Source organism: Etheostoma spectabile, chromosome 8 (genome assembly GCF_008692095.1).
Source record: "Etheostoma spectabile isolate EspeVRDwgs_2016 chromosome 8, UIUC_Espe_1.0, whole genome shotgun sequence".
Lineage (NCBI taxonomy): Eukaryota > Metazoa > Chordata > Actinopteri > Perciformes > Percidae > Etheostoma > Etheostoma spectabile.
The window spans coordinates 10,722,033-10,741,630 of record NC_045740.1 but is presented as its reverse complement, the minus strand read 5'-3'; the positions used below and the strand labels follow the sequence as shown (position 1 = coordinate 10,741,630).

The 19,598-nt window shown below is 40.2% G+C and overlaps 1 long non-coding RNA gene across 1 annotated transcript; it reads right to left on the bottom strand.

Moving 5' to 3' along the window:
- Positions 1-882: 882 nt before the first annotated feature.
- LOC116694730 (uncharacterized) lies at positions 883-19,573 on the bottom strand. Its single transcript, XR_004333255.1, has 3 exons — positions 19,220-19,573; positions 16,406-16,409; positions 883-894 (listed from the first exon to the last, which is right to left on the bottom strand). It is a non-coding gene; the product is annotated as an uncharacterized LOC116694730 (long non-coding RNA).
- Positions 19,574-19,598: the final 25 nt, after the last annotated feature.

Genomic DNA, 19,598 nt, shown 5'->3' with positions numbered 1-19,598 from the left:
TTGGAGCAAATAATCTCTCACATAATGTAACACTGTCCATCAAAAAAAGGGTGAAAAAAAAATAGTTTGACGAGGGGGTGGAGAAGCTGTGTGCTTGGCCATCAACTGGTAATTCAGACTGGGCGTGCTGCTATGATCGCTCAGTTCAAAACTCGGATCACAACAAAACACACAGATCACTTTGGTCTTGACAACGGAACCATTTGGCAAATTATAAAAAGTAAACTTTCCATCCAGAATCTTATTGGCATCCATTTTGTCGCCTTGCGCTCGCCGTCATCTCAAAACGTAACGTTACTACTCTTTGGCCAGCTCACAAGCCCAAACAAGTGTGGTGCGGTGTGCCGGGTGTTTTGTTTCTAGCTAGATCCAATGTGGTGTTGTAATTTTTCTAACGTTACTAGTTGTTGCCACAGCATGTGAAAAAAAACTACAAAGTTTGCTAGGTCAAAAAGAACGTTAATCTTGCGATTAAAAAAAAAAATGTACGCCATTAAAATGGGTTTGGCTTAACACTTTTACTGAAAGCACTAGTCTTTGCATTTGTGGCCACCTCAGTGTACAGCGGAAAGCTTTGTTTAGATTCTTCAGTACAAACGGTGCTATTCAGTCTTTGCCTTTTCAGTGTCTACTGAGTTTACCTGGAGTGTATATACACTAGGGCTGCACGATTATGGCCAAAATGATAATCACGATTATTTTGATCAAAATTTTGATCGCGATTATTCTCACGATTATTTGTTGATTTTAACCAAAACAAAATGTATTGTCATATAGGCTATTTATAACTGCGAGAGGGAGTGTGATGGACGCTACTCACAGAGAGACGGCTTATCATTATGAACGGGTCCCGCACGGGTCGAATGGCGGATACACGGCGTGTGTATGAAACGTCTGTATCTTCACTGCGCTGCATCTTTATGAACTATGATATTCTCCCAATGGGTCACATCTCTGGCCCAGGTCCAGGTCCAGCAGCTCCGTCTCACGCTGTTACTCTACCAACTGAAGTTAGTTGCATTCAATAACTTCTTCTGTGTTCTTTGCCGTGGCGGCCGCGATAACAGAGTTACCAGCGGAAACACAGGTACAAATACAGTTTTGCCCCTCATACTTAACAATATACAGCTGTGTTAATAAAAAATTAAAACTGTAGTCAAATGTTAGAAGTTTGGACCGGCGCTGTGTGGCGGGGCTCCGTGGAGAGTAGACGAGAGAGAGGAGAGGAGAGATCCCACACAGGCACGGCTTTACAGACGAAATGGGTCACGTAACGCAAAATTAAACCATATCCATATAAACAGCATTGCAGCGGATGGGAGGACATTAGCGCTGGTGCATCCTAGAGGAGCTAACAGCTAACAGACGCTACTAGCTTACAGCTAACAGACGCTATTAGCTAACAGCTAAAAGACGCTAACTAGCACCGACTGGCACTGGTCACTGCTGTTGTCTGAAAAACAACAGACGGGACAAATGTTGCGTTTACTGGTAAACTGGTAAACCTTGAGACCGACGTATAACCGACTGCTCTGTTGAGTTTTCCTCCCGTTTCTCTGTCCTCTGGGACTGTCTACATCTAGAAACTAAGCTGCACGGTGCAGGAACAACTAGGGCTGGGTATCAATCAAAAATTTTCGATACCGGTACCAATACCGATACCTTTACTTCGATATCGGTTCCTGAACGATACCTTTTTCGATACTAGTTTTATAATATCAATTCTGAGAAAAAGAAAATCACACACATCAGAGTCAGAGGCCACTGTGAGGAGAATATAAAAATAACAGTGAAGATAAGGTTAGCTGTTTAACCAGCTGACCCAATGGATAAGCATTTTTTACAACATGGACAAAGTATTGTCTGTAAATGTTAGCTTTTGATTTAGCTAGCTACGCAGCAATAAATAAGGCTACAAGCTAACTCAGCACGATGCACGTGTTAAGTTGCAGTAACGCTAATAAACATAAACTAGCCTGTTGAAATCCCAGACACAGTGCCGTCCTCGTACTCGAGGACGGCACTGTGAGGTCGGTACTCCGTGGTGGATATTTTGAATCACTCGGAGTCGGCTCTGGTTTTGCATTGCTCACGGGCGGCTGAGAGGAGGAGGGCTGCGCAGGCTGCGCTGGCTGCGGTCCGCTCTTCTTGCAGTCAAACACTGTGCAACTTTCCGCTCTTAAATTGATCCCGTGCCCCATCAGGTGCTTCATCAAATTAGTCGTGTTGCCAGCCTTAGCAACAATGTTTTTTTGCATATATTGCATTTCGCACTGTTGGCATAAATCTTAATAAAGTGAAGCCACACTTTTGATCTAGATGGGATTTTTAAGCAGTACAACGATGCTCGCAACCACTTCACAACAGATACACGTGAACCCCGTCTGTCGGCGTAACCACGTATGTATTTTTCCTGGGTGACGCAATCACGTTTAACGTTACAGCCAATCACCGAAACTTGGCACCGAAAGACGAGGCATAATTTGATACTGTGTAAAACCGAAACATTTCGGTCGGTACCATTTAAAAAAAACCGAAGTTCGGTACCCAGCCCTAGGAACAACTGACTGGCTCATGAGCAGACGGTAGTAGCTGCAGATGGGCTATGCAAAAAACCCGGAGCGTTCTATGAAATGACGCTTTAAAAAAATAATCGCTCGATTACGCAAATTTGATCGTGGGAAGTCAAAATCGTGATCGCAATTAAAATTCGATTAATTGTGCAGCCCTAATATACACACTTCCAAAATGTATGTTATGTGTGGGTGATAGAGTGAGGGAGAAATGAGAAATTGACAGCGATTAGCTTCAGAGCGAGTAGCCACCCTAGAGTCATAGTGAGCGGAAAAAAAAGTGTCTCCCGTGTGTTTTCTGACCACGGTGGGAAATATTAAGCAGCAAAAGTTGCTCCTCTCCTTGATTTCCTAATCCCAAACCTTTCTCTCGTTGACTGACTCGCTTGTGTTGTTCGTTGTTCAACTCTACCTCTGATTGGCTTACCATGAAATTTTACTCTACCTCAGCCAATTGTAAGCATTTATGCGCTTGTTTCGTGCACGGCCAACTAACCAAGGAAGAAAAAAAAGTCTTTACCTCTCGGCTCAGAGATCAAGCTGGTCTGATGAAAAGAAAAGCTTCAATTATAGTAATGCACAGTAACAACGTTATTAATATAGGAAGAGTAACCAATTAGATTACTCATTACTGAAAAAAGTAACGACGGTATTTATGATGCTGTTATTTCCATCACTGGTCGAGACACTTTACAGATAGAGTAGGTCTAGACCACACTATAATTTACAAAGACCCGACAATTCTAGTAATTCCCCCAACAGCAACAGCATTTAGTGCGACAGTGGCGAGGAAAAACTCCTTTTTTAGGGAGAAATATCAGAACCTTGTAAAGGGCTTTATTGTTACGATTTGGTTTCCTTTGCCAAATACAATTGTTGCAAAATGTCATCATGCAATGTAGGTAGAATATCCAAATAGAACTCAGTTCTCATACTATCAGCAGAATGTCGTTAATAATCAAAACACTCAAGAGGCATAGTGATTCTTTTAAATCTAAGCTGTGAGAAGTGCATGTTCTGATATCCAAAAGAAATTTGCTGAATAAATGACATTTCAATTCTGTATTAACTTATTTCTAAGAAATTCCCTTTTGAGGCACATTTCCCAGAGAGTAATGCCGCTCATGTACACACAAATACCAGGCAACACAGATCTGGAAAGGCTTCAATGGAGCCATGGTGGCTCCATCAACAAGTGACTATAAAAGCTGCTTACTTTAAGCACCCTCACCCAAAGCCTAAACTCCTTTTTTAATGTAGATGCACTGTTCTTTTGCACTGGTAAGGTCCCCGCTGTCTCTATGCCATATTTGTCAGCGTATACTCTGCTACTATGTTAGTTACTGAAATGTCACCAAGCTAAATAAATTCATCCTGTAACCGATTTTAAAACATGCGCTCAGTTTAACCTCCAGGGACAAGAAGCAAAAAATAGAGCTTACTGTACCTAGTGAGCATGTACTTTACTGTTCTGGAGTTTCTGGAGATCAGAGCAAAGGCCCTCCGTAGTCAGAGAGGACAGGACCGAGAACGCTGACCTTGCTCTTCATCATCATCTGTTACAGCCGGATGACTGACGTCAGTCAGTCTGCTCTCTGGCAGATGTCTCAATAACAAGCTCTCTGCATCCTGGCATAGGTGTGTGTGAGCACATGTTTGTCAGTTGTCTGTGTGTACGTGACGAGGGAGCGACGGATTGAGAAAGACAGAAAGAGAGTTCTCCCCCAGGTGTGGACACTACCTGTCTTGATAGCAGATGGGGCAGATCAGATAGAGTGGTCCTTATGGTGTATGGGGCTTTCAGCAGGGGCACACTAGGTCATATACACACATGCACAGTGGTAATACATCCGGTGCCTTTCATACTAGTGCTGTGGGAGGTGATGTGTGCATGGGGGCAGAGAGAGGACAAAAGAGAGGACATGATGGGCTAAATGAAAAGAGAGAGAATAGTGTATGTATAGAAATCTGTTTAGAAACTATGGGTTTATTGCAGGTTCATGTGCTACAAAGCATTGGCAGGGTACCATTTTCATTATGGTAATTATGTAAATAGTTATGTAAATAAAATAAATATGTAAATGTGCAAAGCCTGGAGCCATGCTGTGGAAGTAGATGACACTAAAGCTAAAGACAAAGACCTGAAAGATGAAACATCACATCATCTCCCCCCTCCTTTTAATCCACGCTCTCCAATCCCTTACTTTTCTTTTCTCTCCCCTTTCAGCATCCACCTGAGTTTGCCTTATTTTCCCTTTGAGCTGCACTGTGAAGGGCCTTTGTGATGACTTTTTGTGTGATTAGAGGACTAACTGTTCTTTTCTTCTGACTTCACCATGCTGCATATATTAACTATATCCTTGTCAGCATCCATCCCTCTCAGTGCTGTCTCAATGCCTCAGATTAGAGTTGGGTATACCGTATTACCGCGGTATACTGTATTACTGCCCAACCCTACCTCAGACCTGTCAGAACTGTAAAAATCTAAAATATATAATTTTCTTACCACTTTCACGCCTGCCTTCATTGCCACTTATTGCCTCTTTTTTACATCTATTAGATGGAAATCGCATGTGTTACTTTGAAATGATAACTTGTGACGGTGATTACGATAACTACTGCTTCATTCTGACCAATATTTTCCAAAACCACATTTGTATTAATATGTTTTAATGCCCTCTGACACAGCCTATTTCTCTTTTAAATTACACGGAGCAGGTTGGACCATCTTTTCTTAAATGGAGCTTCAAAGTACTTTTTAATGGCTCGTCCACCCTATGCTCATTTATTAATGTTAGCGATCCTCTGACTCATATAGTAGCTTTGGGTCGAGTGGAGTCTACAGTAAATTCAGTCAGCTTTATGGTCATTGCTCGCCATTAACAATTCAGGAAAAACTGTGAATGTCAGCAAAATGTCAATACCCAACAAATTCAGAAAACCGGACATACTTTCACGTTAACATTACCCTTTATGTGATGGTAGCCCTTTACTTTGACAGGCCTGTTCACAGATAACAAATTGTTTGAGATCAGTTTATGTTTTCCTTACTTTTTCATTCCTCAAATACAAGTGCTGGCACATGATCCTGCTTTACCATGCACTGTACAGTATCCTGCCTCTAATAATAAAATATGTCTGGTCACATTCTGTTTTAAAATATATTGCAAAACAAATGTCTCTAAGTAAAGTGAGATGAAGTTACCTGACACCTCAGACAAGCTTTCAAAGTCCGTTCCAGAGGGAATTTGCTGAATGAACAAATAGCCACAGCAATCTTCTTTCTAATTCTAGAGCTCAGTACGCATGTGTTTTCTGTTTAAGATGTGATAGCAGTATCTTTACAAAAAACCCTGAAATAAAATCACGAGATCAGTTAATTTAATTGCATAATATGACATGATTGCCTGGCATTCTGATTTTTTTTTTTTCAACTGGATGTAGACCTAATCTGGATAGATGAATGTGAATTTCATTTACTTATTTTACTCATTTACTCTTTTATAACATTAACAAATAGTAATACTATGTGCAAAAAGCAATGTTAGTTGTTGGGGTATTTGTGTGTGTGGTGTGTGGTGTGTGTGCATGATATATATGTATACACTGTATCTAGTATATACTGTATGTATATATAGTATATACTATGTATAGCCTATATGTATGTCTATACAGTATGTGTGTGTATATACATACATACAGTATAAATAAAATATAGCCTATATGTATATACACAAGGTATATGAAACAAATGTTTATTTTCAACACAACACAAGTATTAATGGATAATAAGCAGTTAACATGTTACAAATGTTACAAAGACCTTTTTAAGAATTCTTAAATACAAAAGGCATTAAAAACCTTTTGAATCTGAAATATATACCAGTATGTTTGATCTTAGCATTCACTTTGTTAATTTGCTCAAGTTCTTTGTAAATGATTAAGGACTTCAAATTGCCTATATTAAATAAAAGAAAAACAACTTAATGCCAGGGATTGGAAAACACCTCTGACTGAATGAGACTATGATCATAAATTGACAGAGTACATTTTTCTTCCACTTTCTACCTCTTTCTGTGAAGTAGATCCACATCAATTTTAGCTTGCTTGAATAGCTCACAAATATGAAACCCTATAGTTCAAAGAGCTGTCAACACATACTTAGAGCGAGTATGTGAGAGAGAGAGAGAGAGTGAGTGGACTCAAGTATCTGTCTATAAATTGACAATTTCTGCGAGGGCTTTCAAATCTAAATCAGTAAAAGGGATGTGGGGAAAAGCGCTTAGTGGAAGGCATTGTTCACATTCACATGCCTACTAAGAAACAAAAATGCTGGATTTGAATAATTGAAATTTAAGTGGTGTCTACTGCATATGGTGCCAACCTTAATTATGATATGCATGCACTATACATTGGAACAGATTTGTAAATGCAAATGCATGTAAAGCATTAATTTCAATAATTGACACATGACTGAGTGAACCAGTTGTTTTCACTGAAGTTCCTCCCTCTCCCTATTAAGCACAGAGTTAGTAATGGGCTGATCTGATTGTAGCGGTAATTAACCATATTGAAGAGTGTACGGTGTCCTGGCAGCAGTTTCTTCCCTCTGGCTATCCTGCTTAGCGTTTAGAAAAGAGTAAAAAAACAGCTGAAGGTTACAACGTGCCTCAGCTTGAAGGGATAAAAGCCCCATTTAGAAACAGATGCTTGAGGGAAATTAAAAAAACAGAGGGATAGTTCACTGCCTTAGATTGCATCATTGTCAGCCCGACAGCATAATACACAATCGGCTTAGTTGGAGTTGGCCTACCCCTCTCTAGGCACTTCAAAATAAAGCATCGAAAATAGTTCTACCTGTTCCCTGTGCGTGGCTGGATTCAGGCCAAGTGCTGGTGTTTCTGGCAGATAACAGCCTGACTCTATGATCAGAAGGTGTACTGCAGGTCAAACTGTTGAGTTATTATAAATGTCAACACCCTTATTGATTAAAATGGATTCATAGCCTAATCTAAGCCCAGATAATGGGACAAACCAACCCCAATGTATCTTCAAATTAAACTGTTAGGAGCCTTTCTACATGATTGCATCGAGGAGAAAGTATGTAGCATTGCTTTGCATTTAAACCCAGAGGATTTCCTCTGCAACCCACACTACACATCCCATCTTCTCAACCCATAAATTACATTCCCAGTAATTACAGAACTCTAATTGAGCCAGGAGTGGCAGAGAATGGAAAAGGCATTCTCCCATGACATTTCTTCAACAAGAGAAATGATATTCCATATTTAGCTGGGGTTTGGAGAAAATGTGGCAGGATAATGGATATGGTGGTTTGGAATGGCAGAGGTCCTTGTTAGCATCTTCTGATAAATACAATTAATGTGCTCTCAACACAGGCAACCACTGGGCTGTTTTTGTCATTGTCAAACACAAGCGATCTTCAATACACAATCAATCAATAAATATTAGGGCTGTGAATCGATTACACTATTTAATCGAATGAGTGTCCTAGTTAACTTTGAATTAGTCACACATTTTTTCATCTGTTCTGAATGTACTTTAAACGTTATATTTTTAAGTATGTTTTTAATGCTTATTTGAGACTAGACTACTCGGTTGGTAACTTCATTTACATCAACATTACGTGCTGTAAATGTCTGATATATTGCGGTAATATTCTCCTATACAGTAGTATAGTTATATGTTAACAAGACATTGTAGTGTCACTTTGTCGTCTATACTGCTTTTATTTTGAAAAGCGCGGTTTTCTTCTTCTTCTGATGTTTTTGAGATGCTAAACTTTCTTCTACTCTTGCTTCACAATGTGGTGCTCACGCATCGTCGGAGGAACGGTAAAAACTTGGAAACACGTTAGTTATTTTTCATCCATTTGAATAATGTAAAGAAAGAGTTTACATTGTGATTTACTTTATTATTCCATGTATTTGTACATGTTATTTCTAAGAGCTCCAAACTGTGAGAGTGTCGAGCTAGAGAGCATGCTAACTGATGGCGGAAACTCTTTGATTGGCGCCCTTGGAGAGTGGAATGAGATATGAAGGAAAATGTCTGTATTATTATCAGAAGGGATTTTCTTTAAGGAAAAGAGAACACCACTACTTTATTTGTTTATGGGTTAATTGCACATGTCATTAATATAAAAGATTATATTCTTTCTGTGAAAAATTATAGGTATTGTACTTCATTTAAAAGAAGCATGTGAAATTGTAATTGTCATAATACCTTAAAACATATTTAATTAAATTTCATTTTGATTGTTAGATAAACGTTAAAAGGATTTGTATTGGGTGTAAGCATGATTGATATGTGAACATCATTTTTGTGCAAATTATTTGTGAAGCTACAGAGAATCCAAGGGGCCACTACATATGCGAACAACTTATGTCTTGTGGAGATAACCATCTGAAAGGGCTTTGAAACTCAACTTGCCATTAAAAGAAAGACAACCCTTTTATCTGTCCATTTCTGCTCAAGGAGCTTTGTTTCTGCTAGCCATCCAGTCCCATTAGTGGCTGTATTATAAGTTGCTAAGGGGGTCTGAAAAGTAGCTAAAGGTAGTAAGAAAGTCACCAAGTTTGCAACACTGTCCACAAAGTTACTGCCCACAGCTTCTTAAAATCCCAAACTACGAAGTGAAATCACAGAACGCATGCGTTAATAAATGAGTGGCGTTAAAAGAAATTTGCGTTAACACGTGTTGGGGTTTAAAATGTTATATGTGCTTGAACATTGTGTGTGATTTGCATTATACATTTAAGCTAAAAGATAAAAGCATTATTTCAGCATAAATGAAGACATGTTAGTCATGCATTAAGTTTGTTGTCATAAATATATAGTTTGTTTGTTACATTAAGATGTTTTGCAATACTTCTGTTTTATAATATAAGATGTTCTGCTACATTTTGTTATAATCCAGCTCTACAAATGTGTTAGAAGCAGAATTGATTGTCAGTGACCATCCTGAGTCTGGTTTCAGTCACTTTTACCCCCACTGATCTTTTCCTGAACTGAGTGTCATAAACCCTCAGTCACATTCCATCTGAAAGATAACAAATAGGCACACATACACACCACTGTGGGCAAGAGACCCCCCCCCCCCCCTTTGTGAATAAGACCAGGGGGTCCAGGAGCAGAGAGTCAGACAAATTTGGGGGAGAGCTGTGTTAGGTTGACTCTGTATTTGTCTCTAGGATATCCTATGTAATAAAATGGATTCACACATCCACATCTGAGATTTTGATACTAATTGAATGAACCCTGAGAATGGAGCAGGATTTAGCTCCAACACACGTTCACTTTGACAGCCCTAAAAAAACATTTGTTAAAATACCACGTGCGTTTATTTAACCCGTGTACTAAGATATGCAAATCTGTGCATCAATTAGCCATTTTTGTCTAGGACTACTATTTGCTATTAGTATACATAGGGTTCTAATTACAGCATACTTTAGGTGTATGGCGTGTAATCAGGGTATACATGTGTTCATTTCCTGTCTAGTAAAGTCCCTGTTTTCTCCTATTTGATACAAAGTACGGCTTATTACCTGTCATTATTGTACTGTAAAATATAGTGTGACCGTATTTTTATTCTTCTAAAACGTATTTGGCTAAATTAATATTTCCTAACATAATTTCTAGTGGAAAGGGTTGTTGATGTGGAACATGTCTGTTATCAGTCAGTGCAGACTGACCTTTTGCCTGTTATGCATTTCTCTACGCTGTCAAGGCCAGCTCAAACAGCTAAAATCCCAGAGCGTAGTTTCATAAGCCAGTAATCAGTGTCATTAAAAAATCAGCAGCTTCTACACAGCACTGGTTCCCAGGGGTCCCCAATGGCCCTTGGGGATGTTGAAATGGTTTCCTATTTTGACAGGAACCCAGCCTGGCGTAACCTCGCATGGTTTTAGGATTCCCATTCAAAATTGTCAACACAAAGCAAATGCTTCACTCAAACACATTGTGCAAGTTAAATTATTTAAACTGAGTCACAATAAACCATATCCCAGAAGGACTCTTTGCAAACATTGTTTTGTGATTTCAAGACAAACACCTCTCTGCGCTTAACTCGGCTGCAACTTCGGCGACAGAAGGCAACTTTGAAAAGGTTCAGCAACTTTCCGAAGAGGCATAACTAGCAATGTAATAGATGAGATTTCAGCGCATTTTCTGCATACATTGTGTGTCAGTGAGTGTGTTTCTGTGCCTTATCATATGATCAGCATAGAGATCTGACAGCACTGATTAATTCTCCTCTTCCTGGCAGCCAGCTGTTAAAACGGGAGCTGACTGGCAGATGAGAAAACACAGCACGCGTCCTGCATGGTGACAATGTGGCTCCGTTGGCCCACACAGCTTTTGTTCTAACCACACCAGAACTGAATACCTTACAGTTGTTGGCGTATTTCACTTTTTTCTTTGTTTGTTTCAAAGTTTCATTTTTGTGCTATTTTTTGCAGAATTCTCACATTCACAAGGATTTTTTTCTTATTTAACTACATACTTTCAACTTAATATAAAAATCTTTGAAATACTTTGCTTGAAAATATGTTTTAAGTAATAATCTTTTGCAGTTTCCAGGAGTACAGTCCATACAGTACCATACAGTACGTTTTTCTTGTGGGAAGACTGCTGGGTATTTTACATCCACCAATAATTTGTAAATAAAGGACTTAACATCCCTCCCAATCTTAATATTAAGCTTCTGTGGGCGTATCAGGTCCTGTCCAGCTGAGCCTAAATTTCTTCCCTGCTGACTTTTATAACACTAATGGGAGATATGTGGACTGGCTGCTGACACTTTCTTGGTTTTGTGTGTGTGTGTGTGTGTGTGTGTGTGTGTGTGTGTGTGTGTGTGTGTGTGTGTGTGTGTGTGTGTGTGTGTGTGTGTGTGTGTGTGTGTGTGTGTGTGTGTGTGTGTGTGTGTGTGTGTGTGTGTGTGTGTGTGTGTGTGTGTGTGTGTGTGTGTGTTGTGTGTGTGTGTGTGTGTGTGTGTGTGTGTGTGTGTGTGTGTGTGTGTGTGTGTGTGATTGGAAACAATACCATCTATCAGGCTAAGAGTATTTGTCATTGTGAGAAAGGAGGGGAGGAGGGGAGGAGAAATTGCGCTGCCTTGTCAGGGAAAATGTGCTTTTCAGTAACAATAGCATTCTTGGTACACAATCTGTCTCACTAGGCCCTGTGGGGAATGTGTTTGTCTCTTCCTCCAAGTGGCAGGGGACAAAATCAATCATGAGTTATTGTTGGACTTGCCTTTACAGTGTATCTCACGTAGCCTACATGTCTACCGTCTACCTCAGCCATCAGAAAGGACAAACACACACGGTAACAATGCACCAAAAAAGAGCAGTGACTGATGTTTGGCAGACCATCGATCAGTATAGTGGAACATTTAGAACTCTATTGTTTGTCTTTTGAAAGCACCACTCATTTGAATGACTTCCCTTTGTTCTAAAATCTTATGAGATGTTGACAAGACGATGTACAGTATGTCGCTCCTAATTTGCACCATCCTCTAGATCTCGCTTTCTCATCCACTAATTTATCCCTGTTCCCTCTGATACCTATCTTTGGCCCGTTACGTTCTCCAACTAATGTCCTAATGAAGGTTAAATAATGCACGAGGCTGGTAGAGGGGGTTCCTCTCCATGTCTCATTATACGATATTAAGAGACAAGAAGCACGAAGGGAGATTACCTTCATTTTACTTATGTCCCTGCAAATGACAAGATAGACTTGGCCCAATTACTGTTCCATTCAAATTCTACACAGCAATTGGATTAGATCAGACCAGACAACAAGCACAGATGTAGCCAAGGTCCAGAACAAAGGCAACATTCATATTTAATCCACAAAGCTAACAGGGATCTCACCCTCTGCTCACCATTTGTTGTCTGCAATTGATATATTAATTCATTATCCAAGTATCATGCATCCATTATGAGCCAGTAATTTAACTCTGGTGACATTTAATAGAAACAGATTGCCCTCACTCAACCTTGACATGCCTTTCACCCCCCCCCCCCCCCACTCACTCACTCACTCACTCACTCACTCGCCCACACACACACTCTTATAGATGATGTGTGTTAATGAGTAAGTGTATATTAGAAATAGTGAGAATGATAGAGAAAACTACTGAGAGAGAGAGAGAGAGAGAGAGAGAGAGAGAGAGACTGGGGCTGTCAAAGGGTGAGAGCTAAGCCAAAAGCTGAGTCACAACTGGAAGCTCTAAAACAAAATGTATTTGCGTGTCCTTGTGAAACAGGTGGGGTTGGAAGTTGATTTCCTCATGGGGAAAGTTGGTGCGATATTGTAGATGGCAATCTAAATAATTTGCTAGCTGGCCAGAAACATTGTAGTGCTGGCCAGCCCCAGTAGCCTGCTAGCTAACTGGTCTGCTAACTGCCAGCTAACTTCTTATTAGCTTGTGTAACTGAATGGAATCTCTAGTAATTTTCTTCATTCTAAATTTGGGTAGACCAATTGCAAACTTCTCTACCAATACTGATTTGTAGAATTTTTCTTTTGGCCAACCTCATAAAAAATACTAAACAATCTTTACCACACTAATTTTGAATGAGCAGAAATACAATCAAACAAATTTATGAACAGTTTGAGTTTCTCAAAAAAAAAGATCGTGACACCATTGAATGCTACGCTTACCGCTGGGAGTGTTTTCACCTTCTCGAATGCTGTGGTTTACATGGGCGAATTGTTCTGTCGGTGTGTGTGATCTCTTGGCCTTCGGTTCATCTTTCTGTTTTGTATTAGCTTTCAGGTAATCATACACTTTACTGTGTCTTTTTAATTGACCGATGAGAATTGATGTATTAAAACTGCGGATTGCCGCATCTCCATTTTGAAATGTCACTGGCACATTTTAATTGTGGTGCTTTTCCTGCTGTGGAAAAGGGGCAGCACCTCCTTTGCCTTTTTTTTTTTAGAAGCTGGTAGACTACAGTTATGTGATTTGTATGAAACTTTGCTGAAAATAAATAATTTTTACTGGTGTGAGCAGGCCCCCGGTGTAAAACCCAGAGAATTGAGGATGTCCACCATGGGGAAGGGACAATAATGCTCAACGTGCTGAGAGACAGAAAGCTGATTTGATAAAAGGTGATGTGAGAGTAAAAAAGACAACCAAGATGAGGAAAAAGGAATAGAGGCAGGGAGGAGTGGAAACAACGAGCCAAGTTTTTTTTGCAGAAAGTGGTGCAGAAAGTGGTGCAGTTTTTTGGGAGCCGGCACAGCGCTGTGAAGGACGCAGGTGAGACAAGACATAGAAACAGAAACTCTTAAAAGGAAACTGCCATTACACCCACTGTCATTCAGTCTTTTTCTGTATATTCGTAGTTTAATTTAACGAAATAATGACACTTTATGATCCCTTTCTATGTAAAAGGGACACACACACCTCGCATAAAAAAAATGTTACTAGAAGACTGTCCTATTTTTACGCTTGTAGAGCAGATCTCCGCGAAGCATTTGCACCACTATGCGCTTCTCTTGTGCCCGGTGTAGCCAGTTTCACTGATTATAGCGAAAGTGTAGTGTTGGAACGTCCGCTATGCATGCGTTACACGTGCAATGTAGTCAGACCGATTGAACTTTTAAGGTGAGGAACGAGAAGCAAATTGCCTATATGCAGGGGGCGTCGGACTGGGGGGAAAAAGGGGACGGAGTATCCAGGGCCCTAATGTGAGGAGGGCCCAACAAGATGAATAGTTGTGGATGCGGTGGAGGGGCCCATAGAAAATGCCTTTCTAGAGGGCCAAGAATTTTGTGCTACGCCCCTGCCTGTAGGTGTGAAAACAGCTGTATGTTGTGCATCCATATTTTGTTTGTTTTTTTCCCCCTAAAACAATGGTAGGGGACACACTGGAGAGAGATGGGAGTGACATAAGAGGGCATACATAGGTGAGAGAGAGATAAAAGAGGGGAGAGAGGGTGTGAGGGATACAGGGAGTGGGGCGGGGATTCTGCACTGTGGAAGTAATGAGAGGTGACACTGTGAATTGCATTACTGCTAATTAATCCACGCTTGACCACATTTACTGACAAGAATACAGATACCCACTCTTGACCACACTTTTTGAAGGTAGAACATAGACACAAGCACATACACATTACACAAGCTCACACATAAAGTACATAATGCACACACTGTGAATCCGATCAAATACACAGAAAGATGCATACAGAAAGAGGTTGGAGGTCAGCAGGAAAACACTTGCCTTCAATCTCCAAGCGAAGTCTATTCTAAAGACACTGGACAACCTGAATCTTTAATGGTGATGACATTTTGCATAAGTAGGTGTGAACATAGGATCTAACCCCTTAAGTCATCACACCTTTTAAAGTAATCCTGTCTCTCTCCCCCTCCTATCAAATCCAACAGCATTTTCTCTACTTAACGGATTCTTTCTTCTGATTCTTCACTGCCTTATGTCCAGCAATTCCACATACTTGACATAACAAAATGCATTGACATTGATTTACAAAATGAGCATTTTCTGATCTGGCACCCTTAATCACTTTTCCAAAATAACCCATAAGATGTCACAAAAACTATTCTTCACAGTTTTTCCACAGAGAAAGGTCAGGGAAATATTGCGTACCGTCAATTGTTGGAACTATCGGAGATGGATACGAGCGGTTTCCATTGTCAAAGTCAGACATTTTATAAGCCTTTTGTAGATCCAAATGGCCACCCACACCTCCTAACTGCATTTTGTGGTGCTAGTACAGTGTCATGCTACTGTGCTTATGTTTTTGCTTATGGTTAGAACAGGCATTATTTGCATGACCACTTGTCAGGAAAAACCCTATTGTCTGTCTGGTGAGAACAGTCTTCAGGTCCAACTTCATTTTAATGAAGAAAAAATGCTGTTTTCAGGAGAAAAAAGTGTACTACTATGCCATTGAATTATTGTCAAAGTCCTACAAACCTCTAATCTAGTCTGTAGAAGTATATGAACTGGGTTTCAAAGATTTTTGAGGTTTTATACCCCGTTTGTTTACAACAGTATCGCTACCAAATGTCAAGATGGGGCTGTTGCACAAACTCATCAACGTAAGGTTGTACAATAAAAATGTCACTCCCTCTCTTGCGATACATGGCTTGCAAACTTGGATCTAATTTGGTGTTTTATTTAGGCCCGGTTGTTATGGCTCTAATAGACTCTGTCTAGACTAAAAGGCCATGCCCACAAAAAACGCACTGTCTGTGGCATTTATTCCGGCATTTTTTCTGTCCTGAGAGCATGCTAAGAAACATAATTGTAATACTCCTAAATCCTCTGTTTCTGCCTTCTCCTCTTCACTGTTTGCTCTCACGCATTTTTACGAGAGGCGCCTGGTGTCTGTTTACTTTGTCTTCAGTCATCAGAAAACAGACACAAACACTGTGCCCACTGCCCCACCCACACACATCACTGCCTCCCAACTCAAACTGCAGTTGACTGTGAGTGACATTCAAGTCTGCTGCTCCGGAGGGAAACTCATTATAGAATGCTAAACACTGCCGTCCAAAGGGCCACCCAGTGTTAATGAGTGTTGGCTAAGGATAGTACATGTGTGTCCTGTTTGCTTACTATAACACCAACATACAACTCCGACCTCGACTGCAGGCTGTGTCACACACACACGCACACGCACGCACACACACACACACACACACACACACACACACACACCACACACACCAACAACAACTTTCTCTCCCTCAGCCACTCAACACTGTTTTTCAGTGTGTTCCGTGAGTGAAAATTGTTTCAGCGCTACTGTATGCTTTTGCCATTCAGTGAGACAGCACTTATTTATCTATTTCTAAAAGACTAATTCTTTCTTAATTCTTATTTGCTATTTTTAGACACAATAACTACTCAGTTCAGTACTAAAAGTGGATATACAGCAATTTCCCCCCATTTGAATATGAGGATGAATATTTAAATAGTTGATAATTAAATATGGAAATATAGAGTAATTTATTGCTGATGCCTATCTCATGCCTTTACCTGAAAGAATATCATCATTGTTGAGAGTTAAAACTGTCTAATATGTATGCTATCTTGGAATGAGAGCTTTTCTTTACAGAACCCATAGAAAAGAAACATGTGAGACATACTTTATGTTCATTGCTGTCTTTCTGCCATCCTTCTCCAATCCCCCCACACCAGGCTTTCTTTTTCTCTAGACAGCTGCCCTCTGATTTCAATTCCTCTCCTATCATCCTCCTTTCAATATATAATGTGTGTAACCAGTATATAGAGTGCCACCTGAGAAATCGCACACACACGGGCTGTCATCAATGATAGCTGTTTTGCATGTCACCCTGCTCATTTACCCGCTCTGCTGTGAATGTGTGGTGAGAGATGCTACTCTTAATAGGCAACACATACATGAAATGAGGCGGTGCACACACACACAACCTTATGGAAAAAGGCAAACACGCTGCATAACTGATTTTGACATGACCATAGTGACATCTGTGCTGACCGTGACACAAAGGCTCAAAACAGGGCGAAATACCATAAAGCCTGACGTCTGTAGAAGATTTTAAACTGAGTTCATCTCGTTTACTCACTCACTCACTCACTCACTCACTCACTCATTTATCTGAGGGACTTGAGATTCTGCACTTTTGTAAATAAAATGTAATAATTCACTCTGTCCAAGCGCACACACATACACACACATACACACACATACACACACAAACCCCAACACTCATTTGAATGCTTTCAGACATATATCATCAAGACTATTTTTAGACTGACTACTGGCTTACACTGAAATTCCTCAACGTACTCTCCCTCTCCAGTCCCGTCCCTCTCCCACTGTTTCTCTGCGTCCCACACTCCCATATCTCTTCCTCAACGACTTTCTCTGCTCGCTTCACCACCCTTTCAATATCTCTTTCCTTCTCTATTTCCACATTTGACCCTTTCCACTCACCCATGACAAGTAATCAACCTCACCCATCTAGAGTACATATATGCATCCCTCTCTGTTTCTTGCCTCCCCCTCTTTGTGATGTCTCCCATGGGAAAGCGAGTGGCTGCATTGAAATGTGGCAGTGATGTAAAAAGGGCTCTCCTCAGCAATGAATTCATAAAGTCCTGTAGGTAGCATTCAGGAAATTGATTTTTCTTTCCCAATTTAGAGGGTGATAATAATGGGTACTCTTTGGTTGAGATTGACATGTTGAAATTAACTGGTTGTTGGTGGTCGGTTCTGTGACATCAGCACCACAGGTGCAAAAATACACACACTTTCAATTTCTTTCTTACATAAGCACTCCTCCGCCTCGGCCACTGTCTCTGTATTTCTGTGTCTGTATGCGCATGACAGGATTTTATGCGTGGCTCTAAATCACCACAATACTCACACTTTAGCCCAAGGCTACAAGAAGCGGAGAGGGGGAGGGTAAATGGTCCAAGATGAGAGGATGGTAGGAGAGGGAGAGTGGCAAGAACCTTCCACCAAACGGCTTACTCATTTTTTAATTTTTTATTTTCACATTCTGTAACAGAGGCAGGAAAGCTTACAGAATTTATCATTGTATTAGGGACTGCATCAGGATTATTTTAAGAGATATTTCCACAATTTGCACTTTTACAGATTAATACCAAAATAAGATGAAGCCTGTTCACCCTGCCCTGAGACAGTTAAGGCGTCTTCCTTTCACCCCTGGTTTCAGTATTTCACTGTTAAAACACTGTTTGTCAGTGACTAGATGTAGGTGAGGTGAGTTTGTGCTGAGTGCTTGGAGTTTTAAATCATATAACTCTCATACTAGTATCACAGTAATGGAATCTAATTTAGTTAATTTCTGGAAGAAGTAACTAGTAACTGTAACTAATTAATTTTTAAAAGTAACTTGTCCAACACTGCTTGGAGCAAAGTTTCATGTTGTGTCGAGCCTTCTTTGTGAACAATAAAGAAAAAAAAAAAGTGATCAACTTACTCCTAGCCCGGGGTAAGTTAATAGTCAGTGGATAAATTGACCATCCTATTTTTCACATTTTAATGCAAGCATAATAAAATAAACAATAACTTGCCTCTTTAAAAAAAAAACTTAATAATACACTTACCTTTCCAAACAATGTTATATTTTTTTAAAAGTATCTCAAACAACACAAATCCATTCAGTTTAAAATTTTCCCTATAGTCTTTTATTTTTTATATTGGTGAACATTAGTTTTAAACATTTCTGTTAAGGAATGAACAGTTTGAAAAGAACATTTTGAACTTTCAGACCTCTGCACAATGAAAATGACTGTTGGACATTCCATCCATCGAGGTTGCAGGGAAATATGACGTTCTGCTCCCTCCTTGCTGTTCCTCCAACCTTTTGAAGTTTAGGAAGCTTCTTCAGCACATCATTCAGTCGGACAGATCCAACATAATTTTCTTTGAATGCAAATGTGGCTTTTTTTTTGCCAGTGCTCCCTCAGATTCTTCTGAGGAATCTTGCATTAACATTATTGCCCTCAAGGCTCTCAACCAAGCCAATATAATGGTAATTGCTGCATTTGTTCGCAAAATTCACAATGATTAAGTCACCAACTGACAGATCTAAGATGTCTGGTTCACTACTCTCATCCTGGGAGCTCTCGCACTCTGAAGTGTCATCAAGTGGAATGGGAACATCACTCTCCTCAGAGCTGCTGTACACTGGGGTTTTCTCCTTGGTTCGTTTCTTTTTGGTCTTTCCTTGTTCTTTGTTGTTGATTACTTGTTTTACCCATCAGTCGGTTTTTTCTCTTTTAATGTTCCATTTCTACTGCATGCTTTTTCAGTTGTGTCAGTCAGGATCCTTCACCTGCTTTCTTTTTGTCTGTGCCCTAGGCTGCTGACTTTTGGGTAAGGGTAGAATTTCAGTGTGAGACACATATCCAGGGGAGGTGAGGAGAGAGTTTGTCCCGCATGTTGAAGAACATGCCTGTGAAGGCAAATCAGCAGACGCGGAGGTTGAAGCCAAAGTTGGAGCAAAGGGTG